Source organism: Schistocerca nitens, chromosome 5, assembly GCF_023898315.1.
Source record: "Schistocerca nitens isolate TAMUIC-IGC-003100 chromosome 5, iqSchNite1.1, whole genome shotgun sequence".
Classification (NCBI taxonomy): domain Eukaryota; kingdom Metazoa; phylum Arthropoda; class Insecta; order Orthoptera; family Acrididae; genus Schistocerca; species Schistocerca nitens.
Genome location: NC_064618.1, coordinates 494,476,899 through 494,490,328, shown reverse-complemented (window position 1 = coordinate 494,490,328; position 13,430 = coordinate 494,476,899).

Here is a 13,430-nt window from a genome sequence, read left to right as displayed (position 1 = left end):
AAGAGGTAATATGAAGTCAGGTTGCAGGAAATCGAAGGAAGGCAAAAAGGCTCAGGATGCAAATGTCTTTATGTGTATGAATCAAGGAGATGACCTAGAAGATTATTGGATCACGGATGCAGGTGCTAGCGAGCATATGTGCAACGAAAGAGAACTGTTTACGAAACTGAACAGTGTGCAAAGCTCAATGAAAGTTACTGTGGGTGGCGGTAAACTTCTTGATGTGATTGGGCGTGGTAGTGTGGAAGTGTATGCATGGAACAGAGTAAAATTTATCAAGGCAGTACTTATTTGAGTGCTTTTTATGCCGGAACTGAAATTAATCTGTTTTCTGTAGGAACTGTGTTAGGCAAAGATACGTGTTTGGTGTCAAACAAGGAACAATGAGAATTCTTGAACAGTAAAGGTGAAGTTTGTGCATTATCAAACGTTTAAACAAAATGTATAGTATGATGTTTCCACTAAACGGAACACAATCAGAACTGTCAGTGGTTACTTTGACGCTTGCGGATAAAACACACACTGTGGTTGACAGTAATGACTAGTGAGCTGTCATCTATCAATATTGATAGTAGCCTGATCAGTTTGTCTAAACGTCTTGAAAACTTGGATATCTGAGCATTACGCATGTAAAAAAGTTTTTTCACGTAAAGGTGTGAGTTTCATTCACGACCTTGTCACTTGGGAAGAATGTTTGGCAGGTAAACAACATCACTTGCTTTTCCATGTCAGTTCGTCAAGAGCTAATGCCCCACTTGAACTGGTTCATGCAGACATCTGTGGACCCATGGACCCGATTCACTTGAAGGAGCAAGATATTTTTTGCTTTTGAAGAATGACTGCTCTGGTTATCGCAAAGTATTCTTTATGAAACAGAAGAATTAAGTTAAAGGTGTGTTTTTGGAATTTTATTGCAAAAAACAGAGAGAAAATGATCTTAAAATTAAAGTTCTAAAGAGTGATAAAGAACAGGAGTTTTTGAATACTGACTTAGGTACTTTTTTGAGTAAAAATAAGATAACCCATGAAAAAAGCGTTGTGTACACACCACAGCAAAATGGAAGAGCTGAAACGAAAGTGCGCACCTTGGTTGAAGTAGCTCGTTCAATGATTTTAGGAATGCCCAAATATTTCTGGACGGAAGAGGTTAACACGGCGGATTGTGTACTAAATCGAACTCGTCCAAGTCCGGTAAAAGGTAAAATTCCTTTTGAAGCTTTTTACGGCAGAGACTTTCCCTTAGCAGATTTGAAAGTATTTGGAACCCGTGTGTTTGTCCTTGTACCCAAAGAAAAGAGACTGAAACTAGACCCAAAAAACAAGAAAGGTTTATTTATGGATTATGATAATGATGTGAAGGGATACAGATTATTTATACCTTCCACAGAGAGAACTGAAGTGCATCGAGATGTAATTTTCTTGTCACCAGCAGTATCTGAAAGGGATAAGAAAACTGGTGTTCATCATAGATAAAGCTTGAAATCCAGAGGAACAGAAAGAATAAATTAGTACTAAGATTATGGAAGAGGTCAGCTTAGAGAAGAAGAAGGTATCAGTGAAAACAGAGACATTTCTTTTGAGGATGCAGAAGAAGGTGTACTTTTTAATGACAAGAAGACATACAATCTTAGATCCAGGAGGAAAATTCAATACTCGAATTACTTGGAGGGTTATGAGTTCGGCCTGTTGACAGCAGTGACTGATGATGACCCCAGCGCTTACGCTGAAACAGTGTCCTGTAGTGAAGCTAAAAATTGGAAAGATGCCATAGCAAGAGAGCTGCAAGCCCTGGAAGAAAACAACACATGGGATTCTGTCTGTGATGTTATTGACACTAAGTTGGTTTTTAGGCGAAAAATAGATGAAAAAGGTACTGTTGTTTCTTATAAAGCTCATCTTGTAGCCAAAGGTTTCCAACAAAGTTTGTCTTATTCAGAGATATACGCACCAGTAACAAAGCTAACTTCAATGAGACTTTTTTTTTTAATGAGAATATCTTCCCCATCTATCAACTGGATGTTTGTAGTGCCTTTCTCTGTGGACAGATAGTTGGAGACTTTTTAGTTAAAATACCCACAGAACGTTGCAGTAATGAATGGTAAAGTTTGTAAACTTAGAAAGGCTCACCCAAAAATTGGAATGCTAAGTTTCTCACAGTAATAACTGGCTTATGACTTGTAAGATATAATTTTGAGTATTACCTGTATGTAAAGACATAAAATAGCCATAAAGCATACGTACTTGTTTACAATGATGATCTGCTGATAGCTTCAACTTCCCAGAGTGAAACTGATAACTTAAAGCTGTTGTTGAGTGATAACTATAAAATGAAAGATTTGGGTATGATTAGGGGTATTGTTCAAAATTTAAGGAAGGGTACTATTACTATTTGTCAACGTTCCTATCTTGAAAAAGTTTTGAAAGTTTTTGATGTATTTGAATGTAGTTCTGTTTCAACCCGCAAGGAGGAAAATTTTGATTGCAGTATCTTAAACGGACCCCCCCACCCCCCATGAACCATGGACCTTGCCGTTGGTGGGGAGGCTTGCGTGCCTCAGCGATACAGATAGCCATACCGTAGGTGCAACCACAACGGAGGGGTATCTGTTGAGAGGCCAGACAAACGTGTGGTTCCCGAAGAGGGGCAGCAGCCTTTTCAATAGTTGCAAGGGCAACAGTCTGGATGATTGACTGATTTGGCCTTGTAACACTAACCAAAACACCTTGCTGTGCTGGTACTGTGAACAGCTGAAAGCAAGGGGAAACTGCAGCTATAATTTTTCCCAAGGGCATGCAGCTTTACCGTATGGTTAAATGATGATGGCATCCTCTTGGGTAAAATATTCCGGAGGTAAAACAGTCCCCCATTCGGATCTCCAGGCGGGGACTACTCAAGAGGATGTCGTTATCAGGAGAAAGAAAACTGGCATTCTACGGATCGGAGCGTGGAGTGTCAGATCCCTTAATCAGGCAGGTAGGTTAGAAAATTTAAAAAGGGAAATGGATAGGTAAAAGTTAGATATAATGGGAATTAGTGAGGTTCGGTGGCAGGAGGAACAAGACTTCTGGTCAGGTGACTACAGGGTTATAAACACAAAATCAAATAGGGGTAATGCAGGAGTAGGTTTAATAATGAATAGGAAAATAGGAATGCGGATAAGCTACTACAAACAGCATAGTGAACGCATTATTGTGGCAAAGATAGATACGAAGCCCACGCCTGCTACAGTAGTACAAGTTTATATGCCAACTAGCTCTGCAGATGACGAAGAAATTGAAGAAATGTATGATGAAATAAAAGAAATTATTCAGATAGTGAAGGGAGACGAAAATTTAATAGTCATGGGTGACTGGAATTCGGTAGTAGGAAAAGGGAGAGAAGGAAATGTAGTAGGTGAATATGGAATGGGGCTAAGAAATGAAAGAGGAAGCCACCTGGTAGAATTTTGCACAGAGCATAAGTTAATCATAGCTAACACTTGGTTCAAGAATCATAAAAGAAGGTTGTATACATGGAAGAATCCTGGAGATACTAAAAGGTATCAGATAGATTATATAATGGTAAGACAGAGATTTAGGAACCATGTTTTAAATTGTAAGGCATTTCCAGGAGCAGATGTGGACTCTGACCACAATCTATTGGTTATGATCTGTAGATTAAAACTGAAGAAACTGCAAAAAGGTGGGAATTTGAGGAGATGGGACCTGGATAAACGGACTAAACCAGAGGTTGTACAGAGTTTCAGGGGGAGCATAAGGGAACAATTGACAGGAATGGGGGAAAGAAATACAGTAGAAGAAGAATGGGTAGCTTTGAGGAATGAAATAGTGAAGGCAGCAGAGGATCAAGTAGGTAAAAAGACGAGGGCTAGTAGAAATCCTTGGGTAACAGAAGAAATATTGAATTTAATTGATGAAAGGAGAAAATATAAAAATGTAGTAAATGAAGCAGGCAAAAAGGAATACAAACGTCTCAAAAATGAGATCGACAGGAAGTGCAAAATTGCTAAGCCGGGATGGCTAGAGGACAAATGTAAGGATGTAGAAGCGAGTATCACTAGGGGTAAGATAGATACTGCCTACAGGAAAATTAAAGAGACCTTTGGAGACAAGAGAACCACTTGCATGAACATCAAGAGCTCAGATGGAAACCCAGTTCTAAGCAAAGAAGAGAAAGCTGAAAGGTGGAAGGAGTATATAGAGGGTCTATACAAGGGCGATGTACTTGAGGACAATATTATGGAAATGGAAAAGGATGTAGATGAAGATGAAATGGGAGATACGATACTGCGTGAAGAGTTTGACAGAGCACTGAAAGACCTGAGTCGAAACAAGGCCCCTGGAGTAGACAACATTCCATTAGAACTACTGATGGCCTTGGGAGAGCCAGTCCTGACAAAACTCTATCATCTGGTGAGCTAGATGTATGAGGCAGGCGAAATACCCTCAGACTTCAAGAAGAATATAATAATTCCAATCCCAAATAAAGCAGGTGTTGAAAGATGTGAAAATTACCGATCTATCAGTTTAGTAAGTCACAGCTGCAAAATACTGACACGAATTCTTTACAGACGAATGGAAAAACTAGTAGAAGCCGACCTCGGGGAAGATCAGTTTGGATTCCGTAGAAATGTTGGAACACGTGAGGCAATACTGACTCTACGACTTATGTTAGAAGCTAGATTAAGGAAGGGCAAACCTACGTTTCTAGCATTTGTAGACTTAGAGAAAGCTTTTGACAATGTTGACTGGAATACTCTCTTTCAAATTCTGAAGGTCGCAGGGGTAGAATACAGCGAGCGAAAGGCTATTTACAATTTGTACAGAAACCAGATGGCAGTTATAAGAGTCGAGGGACATGAAAGGGAAGCAGTAGTTGGGAAACGAGTGAGACAGGGTTGTAGTCTCTCCCCGATGTTATTCAATCTGTATATTGAGCAAGCAGTGAAGGAAACAAAAGAAAAATTCGGAGTAGGCATTAAAATCCATGGAGAAGAAATAAAACCTTTGAGGTTCGCCGATGACATTGTAGTTCTGTCAGATTGAACGGAATGGATAGTGTCTTGAAAGGAGGGTATAAGATGAACATCAACAAAAGCAAAACGAGGATAATGGAATGTATACGAATTAAGTCGGGTGATGCTGAGGGAATTAGATTAGGAAATGAGACAAAGTAGTAAAGGAGTTTTGCTATTTAGGGAGCAAAATAACTGATGATGGTCGAAGTAGAGAGGATATAAAATGTAGACTGGCAATGGCAAGGAAAGCGTTTCTGAAGAAGAGAAATTTGTTAACATCGAGTATAGATTTAAGTGTCAGGAAGTCAATTTTGAAAGTATTTGTATGGAGTGTAGCCATGTATGGAAGTGAAACATGGACGATAAATAGTTTGGACAAGAAGAGAATAGAAGCTTTCGAAATGTGGTGCTACAGAAGAATGCTGAAGATTAGATGGGTAGATCACATAACTAATGAGGAAGTATTGAATAGGATTGGGGAGAAGATAAGTTTGTGGCACAACTTGACTAGAAGAAGGGATCGGTTGGTAGGACATGTTCTGAGGCATCAAGGGATCACCAATTTAGTTTTGGAGGGCAGCGTGGAGGGTAAAAATCGTAGAGGGAGACCAAGAGATGAATACACTAAGCAGATTCAGAAAGATGTAGGTTGCGGTAGGTACTGGGAGATTTGGAGATGAAGAAGCTTGCACGGGATAGAGTAGCATTGAGAGCTGCATCAAACCAGTCTCAGGACTGAAGACCACAACAACAACATCTTAAACGGAGAAAAACCTGAAAATGTAGCTCTGAGAAAAGGTGTAGAAAATTAGTAGGGTTACTGACATGTGCTATGTCAGGTTCCACACGAGCTACTTGCATAGCTATAAGTATTCTAAGCAGGTACCAATCATGTGAAAGTCTGAATTTATGGAATGCTTTGAAATGTGTCTTGCATTACATTAAGGGAACCCCAAAACTGAGTCTGTTATATGGTAGTGATGAAAAGTATACTGATCCTATAATTCTTTATGTGGACTCTGATTAGGCTGGTGACAGAGCAGACAGACAGTCCACATGTGGCTCTCTTTTCAAATTTTGTGTTGTAGTGTTTTGGGGCAACTAAGAAGCAACCCACAGTGTCTCTGTCATCAACAGAATTTGAATTTATGGCCTTAAGCATGGCAACTAATGAATACTGTTGGCTCAATAATTTGTATCTTAGTCTTTCTTGCAGTCAAAGAGTCGTTGTGCTTTATGAAGACAATATGACAGTAATAAGTCTTTGTAAGAACCCACAGTTTTATCAATTAACTGAAGCATATAAATGTGAAAATTTTATTTGTTTGAGAGATAGTTTTTACTAAGAAAGCCATGTTAAAGCACATTAGCACAAATGACCAACAAGCTGATGTTGTAACAAAGTTACTAGGTAAAATAAAATTTGAAAAATTTAGAGTCTTGTTAGGACTTACTTAGACTTGTAATTTGTTTTCGTAACACTGATAACTAACATTGGGAGAGGGTGTTAATGGTACAATGTTAATGCTATCTTAAAGAAGCAACACTGTTTTTATTTGATTTGTGTTATTTTCCATTTTTAGATGCTTTGGTTTTTGCTGTTTATTCTGTTTGTATCATTGCCTGCCATTAGTTGTAAGCTGTTACACATTACAATAAACCTTGCACAAACTGGATTATTTTCGTGCTTCAGTTATCGCACCTGATCACACATATTCATAAAACGTAGCTTAGTTCCAATAACTGATGACAGAGTGTACAGTACCCACGTTCTTTTTGAGACAGATATAGCTTAAACATGCATTCGGTATCTTTTTAATAACAAACGCCGCACTGCAGCACTCGTCTCTAAGCACAGAGACATCGTGGTATCCATCCTGTCCTTAGAGGTAAAAATCTAACCTACTTCATACACAGAATAGATTCTAACCTAACCTAACTTCCTCGATCCGTCAGAAACCGTTGGACGAGAACGGATGCACAGTGACCAAGCTCTGAGTCGATGTTATCGGGCAACCTTTGGAGACGGCGTCTGACGACCAGTGTTGTTGCCACGGTGAACGCAGCCGAACAGTGGTTATGCAAGAATCCTGTTGTCTAGCGGTTTGCAGGCATCCTTGCCTTCGGCATACAGTGGTTATGCGAGAATTCTGCTATCTATGGGTTCGCAGAAATCCTTCCACAAATCCCAGTAACCTCCATCGTTAATTTCCACTACCTGTAGTACAATACAAATGAAACAGGAGCAAATTGGCACAGGTACTAAATAACGTACCCAAACACAAGTTTCTAGATTTCAACAATCGTCCATAACATACGAGTATCGGTTGTAAAATGTTGGTGATTGGGACACCTGCAAAGTGCTCATACTCAAGCAGCCGTTATGCAATAACAAACGCTCAAGTGTGACTAACAGTTACTGTGAAACCTTCCGCTGAATCACGTAAAACGTTTTTCTGACACGTGCAATGAAATCACCGCTAATCCGGCACGTGCACTTCCCACAGCAACTCCTGGACACACATGCCCCACCTTCTGTGTTCAAGTACTTGTGCAACCATTATCTCTCTCCGTGGAGAAACCACCCTTTCCAATTGCTAACTACATTCCACCTCACATTTACCAGGGACAAGTTCCTTGACTCTGCCAAGTTTTAAACTACACCTGAGGCTTGTTGAATTACTCTGTGTTTTTATTGTACGTTTTGGTGATAAATTACAGGTCTTTTCATCGTTGTGAAGGTACTTTCATACAAAGAAACGTAATTAAGATTATAAACAGAATAAATCGTAATTACATTATGACTCTGTAACGAGCCACCAGAGGTCACAGGTCCCTTACACCAAAATACTAAGAAAATATCCCTGAACAATCTTCGACATTTTGTCAGTGTATTTCGGGTCTATTCTGTGTAGACATATGTTTTATTTTACAACTTTTGAGGATTAGTTGTTTCTTTAGAAGTTTCTCTACAAAAACTGTAGAGGACATGAACGATAACTGTTTACAGTGTACCAGAGTGGCATAGGGAAAGTCGAGAGGAACAGTTTGATACAGGACATTTGTGGTCAATCACACCAAGAAACTCCCTCAAAGGTTCGAACTCAGGGGGTTGCAATAAACGCTGCGCAAAAGCATACGCTTTTCTGCCATTGTGCGCATGACGTCAGAGTGGAACACTTCGCTCACGTATGTCTTCGTTGGAGGCTATGCGACTGTCAGTGTACGGAACAATCTCAACGCAGTGGAGGCTTCAAAGTTCGTCTTCTCGAGGTTTGTTGTGGATGCATATTCTGGTACCTTTTCGTATTTTTCTTAAGCTCCGGTTTGCAAGGTTGATTTTCGGAGGCTGTCATTTCTCGACTCTGATTTCTTCTCCAGTGTAAAAAATACGCAAAAAGAACAAAGTGTTTATATGCTTGATGAATGATAAAAGTGGAATAAAAATTAAAAAATAGAAAGTACCTGAAGCGGAAATAAAGTCTGAATTCCTCCTGGCGCTCTCTATCATTTTTCTTCATCGTGGCTTCATGCTCTGAACAAAGCAGACGTGTGTGTGTCTTGTATCACATAAAAAATTGGATTTTCGCTCCGCTAAGAATGTCCGAAAATAATATCATCCTGAAATATAAAATCTTCTGTGTGCTTAAATTTCCGGAGGAAAAATAAAATCTGAGAAACAACAACCTTCTTCTTCATCACAATGAAATTAAATTCTTCTTAATTCTGAGTCTCGAAAATTAAAATTCTTTCCTGAACGACAGGAACTAACTGCAAACTGAAGTATGTTCCGAGAAGCACTTTATCCGAAGTCAGCGATTCCTTCCCTAGGGCGTCGATAGAATCACTGAAGGAAATTTTGAAATTTTTTCTTAAACCGGTAGCCAAACCAATGTTTAGTTCCCCATTGGTGATTGAACAGATACATGCGGAAGTTTAGGACATCAGGAGTACTGATGGTCAACTTGTAGTATACAAAATGACCCGGGAGCCATATATAGCTGTTGTATATTGCGTGCAGAATACCGTGCCCGGTGGATGCGCAGAGCCGCTCGGAGTGGCCCTGCGGTTTGAGGCGCTATGTCGCGGATGGCGCGGCCCCTCCCGCCGGAGGTTCGAGTCCTCCCTCGGTCAGAGGTGTGTGTGTTGTTCTTAGCATAAGTTAGTTTAAGTAGTGTGTAAGACTAGGGACCGATGACGTCAGCAGCTTGGTCCCTGAGGAATTCACACACATTTGAACACATTTGGATACGCAGAATGGACTGTGCGGCTGGTCCCGGCGGAGGTTCGAATCGTCCCTCGGGCATAGGTGTGTGTGTTTGTCCTTAGGATAATTTAGGTTAAGTAGTGTGTAAGCTTAGGGACTGATGACCTTAGCAGTTAAGTCCCCTAAGATTTCACACACATTTGAACGTTTGATGCGCAGAGCACAGGGCACGCATGAGGAGAGCGGTAGTGGTGGGGCTGCGGGTAGGCGCTGTAGGCGGAATGCTGTTCTAAACTGAAGTCTACACTCACTTTTTTTGTAAATATTAAGTGGGACCCCTTCACTCCGACACTTGCGTGGTCACCATTCAAAAAGGTCTGTTATCTTTGCTATGGTTAGTATCTAAAAAGAATGTCGCCAAAAACGCAGCGCTTTATTTTCTCCTTGATTGTTAACCATTTGTAACTTTCAGAGAAGTGTCGCAAGTGGGAATTTTGAGTAAAACCAACACATTTCTCTTGTTGCCATGTTAAAAATTGCTTCTTTTGCCAAAACTCAGCGGAGTTTACACTGTCTCACCTCACTATCATGTGGTACAGACGCAATTTGCGAGAGAATTCTGAAACAGTAGTTTATTGAGGAACTGCGGAACAGTAAGGTCATTATTTTATGAAAAAGCAGATCCATGGTTCACTTGTGTTGTTCCAAATCCCATAGCATTTTTCATTTCATCAGCTACCGATGGCCCTTAAAAATTACATTCTTCCATCGAAAAAGTCTGTAGTTACTGGAATAGCCCGGTAGCTAGAAAAGTTTTGCATAATAACCATACGGCAAAATACTCTCCTCTTTGTGTGCTATCATTTACCAAAGTCTCATTTCGATATCTCAGACCGTTTATGAAATATGAGGAATGTTGTGGATATTTCACTCTGGCTTCATCGTTGACACTGAGCCATAGTAAAGTTAGCTTTGAAAAGCGCGCCGCAACACGTAGCGCGAAGCAGTCGCCCTCCGTTTTCTGGCGGTGGCGCCGTTGTCGCAATTGAAGGCTTCGGTGTCTCCCTCTAGCGGGAAAGGGGAGAAGTGGGCTGTTCGCGTGGGTTTAAGAAGTTGCTGTATGGGCTCTCGTGAAGAGTTGGCAGTCGGGGTAACAAGAAGCGACTTCTTTGCCGGTGCTAGAGGGACAGCACGCACACCGCGGCATCAGCGTAAGCGACGCGAGCAGCGGCTCCGTGGTATGGTGCGTTAACTGCTCGTCGCGAAAGGAATCTTCCTGAGCGTGGGTCCGCAAGAGGCCTAATTTGCAGTTCGGCCGAATGCTGTCGACCGGCGAGGACGTTTTGAAAATCGGCGCGTCTTCCTGCGTCCGTTGAAACGGCTGGCAGCGGGCGGCTCGGCAAAGCATTTGGAGGTGCTGCGTTGGTTCAGTCCTGGGAGTGGTAACACACCAGAATTTGGCTACTGATTGTTAACTGATTTTATGAAGTTTAATTGAATTCAATTTACTTATTCTTGTTAAGTATACCAGCCGTATATTTTGGGGATTTCCCGCCATTCATTCTCGTCTGCCTACCAGCGGGAAGGTGGTAATTTTAGAAAGGGTGGTCCGTTTGTTCCCTTTTGAGGACGATAAGGGGGGGGGGGGGGGAGTCAGAGTAAATCTGAGGTTCGGATTGCTTCTTTCCCCTAACAGTTTACCTACGGGTTTATTCGACTGTTAGCCTCTGCCATGTCTGTGAAAGTCTAAGGCACCAATGGCTGTACTGTTTAAAATGCAAGACACTAAGACCTGATCCATTCCCTCGCCTGCCTTAACTAGTACTACTAGACTCACGTGTAAAAAGGTACTCTAAGAAAGAAGAAAAATTCCTTTTGCTTCGTGGTAAGAATTATTCAATTGCAGAACAAATTCCTGCTCGTCTGGAAGCTGTAACTTACGTAAATTTGTGTTTATGTATGTTTGGCCATAATCAAGCAAGGTTGTTAATGTACGCCGTAGTGGATTTTTTATATTGTTTCTAGTCAGCAAAAACTGTTGTGTGTTTTTTTAATTTAATACCTTTTAAGGCTTTTACTCAACGTGCTTATGTGTTTTATACAGGTAGTTGGTTATTAGTGTGTTTTCTTGCCATGCAAAAGTTTGCCATTTCATTAGGGATCGAAATTTTTGCCTTGAAAGGAGAATGTTGTAAGAGTTCGCAAGTCCTACCTTGCGAGCGTGTGTGTTTGTCGTAAGTTAACTGCCCAAAGGTGAAGTCATATATTCAAATTGCATTCATTTATTAATGGAGTGAAATTCACCTGTAATTTAGCTGAGCTTGAAATATTGTACAGCGTCGCGTTGTATACGTTAAATTGCTTGCCTGTACTTGCCTTTTACTGGCGTGAAATTTTTTATAATAATTTAATAATTTAAAGGTCCTTTCCTATCGTAAATTGCGACTTACTCGTTAAATGATTGTTGGGTTTTTTTTAAAAAAATCTTAAAGTCTTGCACCAAATTTGAATAAAGAGTGTTACTGAAAATTGTATGTAATTGCACCAGTTATTCCTTGGCACCTACTTTCACTTTACATTTTGTGTATTAATTGTGATTAATAACCTTTGGTGAATCAGTAGTAATTTTACGGTTCAGACACGGTGCGATTGCAAATGAGTGAGCTACGTCAGATCAATTTTCTCGAGATTGGTGGCAGAGACCTCCCCCAAGTCTAAAGAAAAATTCAATATCTTCGGCAAATTTCATACGCACTAACATATTATATAATATTCACCAAACTCAAAATCATAGGAACCTATATTTTTCATTGCAAACTTTTTCGAATTTCGCGTAGCGTCTTACTTGCACGTAAATATGAGAGTAACTAGACCATTAACGACATCATGGGCACATCATAATGAACGTGACATATAAAGCTACAAGTAAAGCAGAAATGAATTTTTTTACCGAATAGTTTCTGTAAAATCAAGAAAGATTGCAGGCTGTGCGCATCGATTCTGTCATCGCCGACCGGCCCAAAGGTGACAAATGCTTAATGGCCTCCCCTTCCAAAGAAACCAATGAACTCGCCCAGCGCTTTGGACGAAAACTGGTCACTGCGCATTAGCTACAGCATCCGGCGCGGACTCGACTTGGCTTACGGAAGAGCCTGAAGTCTGGTCTTAGGATATGGTGAGCTGAATGGCGTGGGGCACTGGCCTGTTGAGCGCGTCCAGTTTTTCGCACGTCCAGTTCCAAATATGCACTTGATCTTTGCATATAGATATGTGCACACCGTCACGATCACGCAGAACAATTCACAGCCCGGTCTCGGTGGAAGATTGATTCTGTGCCACTTTTATTGGATGAGGACAGTTCCAGTTAGCACATCACATCATCTGGATTCGGCATCTGCTGGTAGCACGTTGTTATGGATATTAGCCCACACTAGCGACCAATTGCAAGCCAAGTATTTTTTTATAACTGGCAAGATGATGTTGCTTATAACAGGCACTGGTACAGCTGACCAGTCATCTTCTTGAAAACCTCGTCTTCAATGGAACTGCTGTTTGGAAAACATAGGACTATATGCTTAAGGAATGTGCTATTGTTGGCAGTATCTACTGGCAGAGTCATGTCGTGTGGGTGTGATAGCTTATAGAGACTCTTCCTGATGGTGTTCCCGTTGGCCATGAATATTTTCCATGTTCGCTTCAGATATATAGCCAAAGCATGGATTCCTGGGATGTTCAGGTGAAGGGCTCCCAAGTCCGCTGGCACCGCTGTCGTTTTCAAGCGTACCTTCAAAATATTCATCTCCCAAATGTACCTGACAGCCTCTGCTAAGAGTGATCGCGCCACAGTGGTCGGTATTGGCAGGCCAATGGCGACATATTGAAGACGCCCTCTGCAGACGATCTAGGTCTCTCATATTTTGTTCGTGCAAGATTGCTCTTATTAGCTGAATTTTACGTTGCCAATTTTTATTGTACGTATCCTGAGGTCGTGCCATGACTTACATTACAAGTTGTTTTCTTTTAAGTACGCCTAGGAACCAAGCGTCTCTTATAATAGATTCAGCTTGACCAACTGTCAGGATGGCAGATTTACTGGTGTTTAAAGTGCGCTACTGTTCTTTGGTAATCCTCTAGAATAAGCTTCACCTCATCGATATCTCAAACATTATTGAGGAGCACGCTGACATAGTGCTTGGACCACAGAT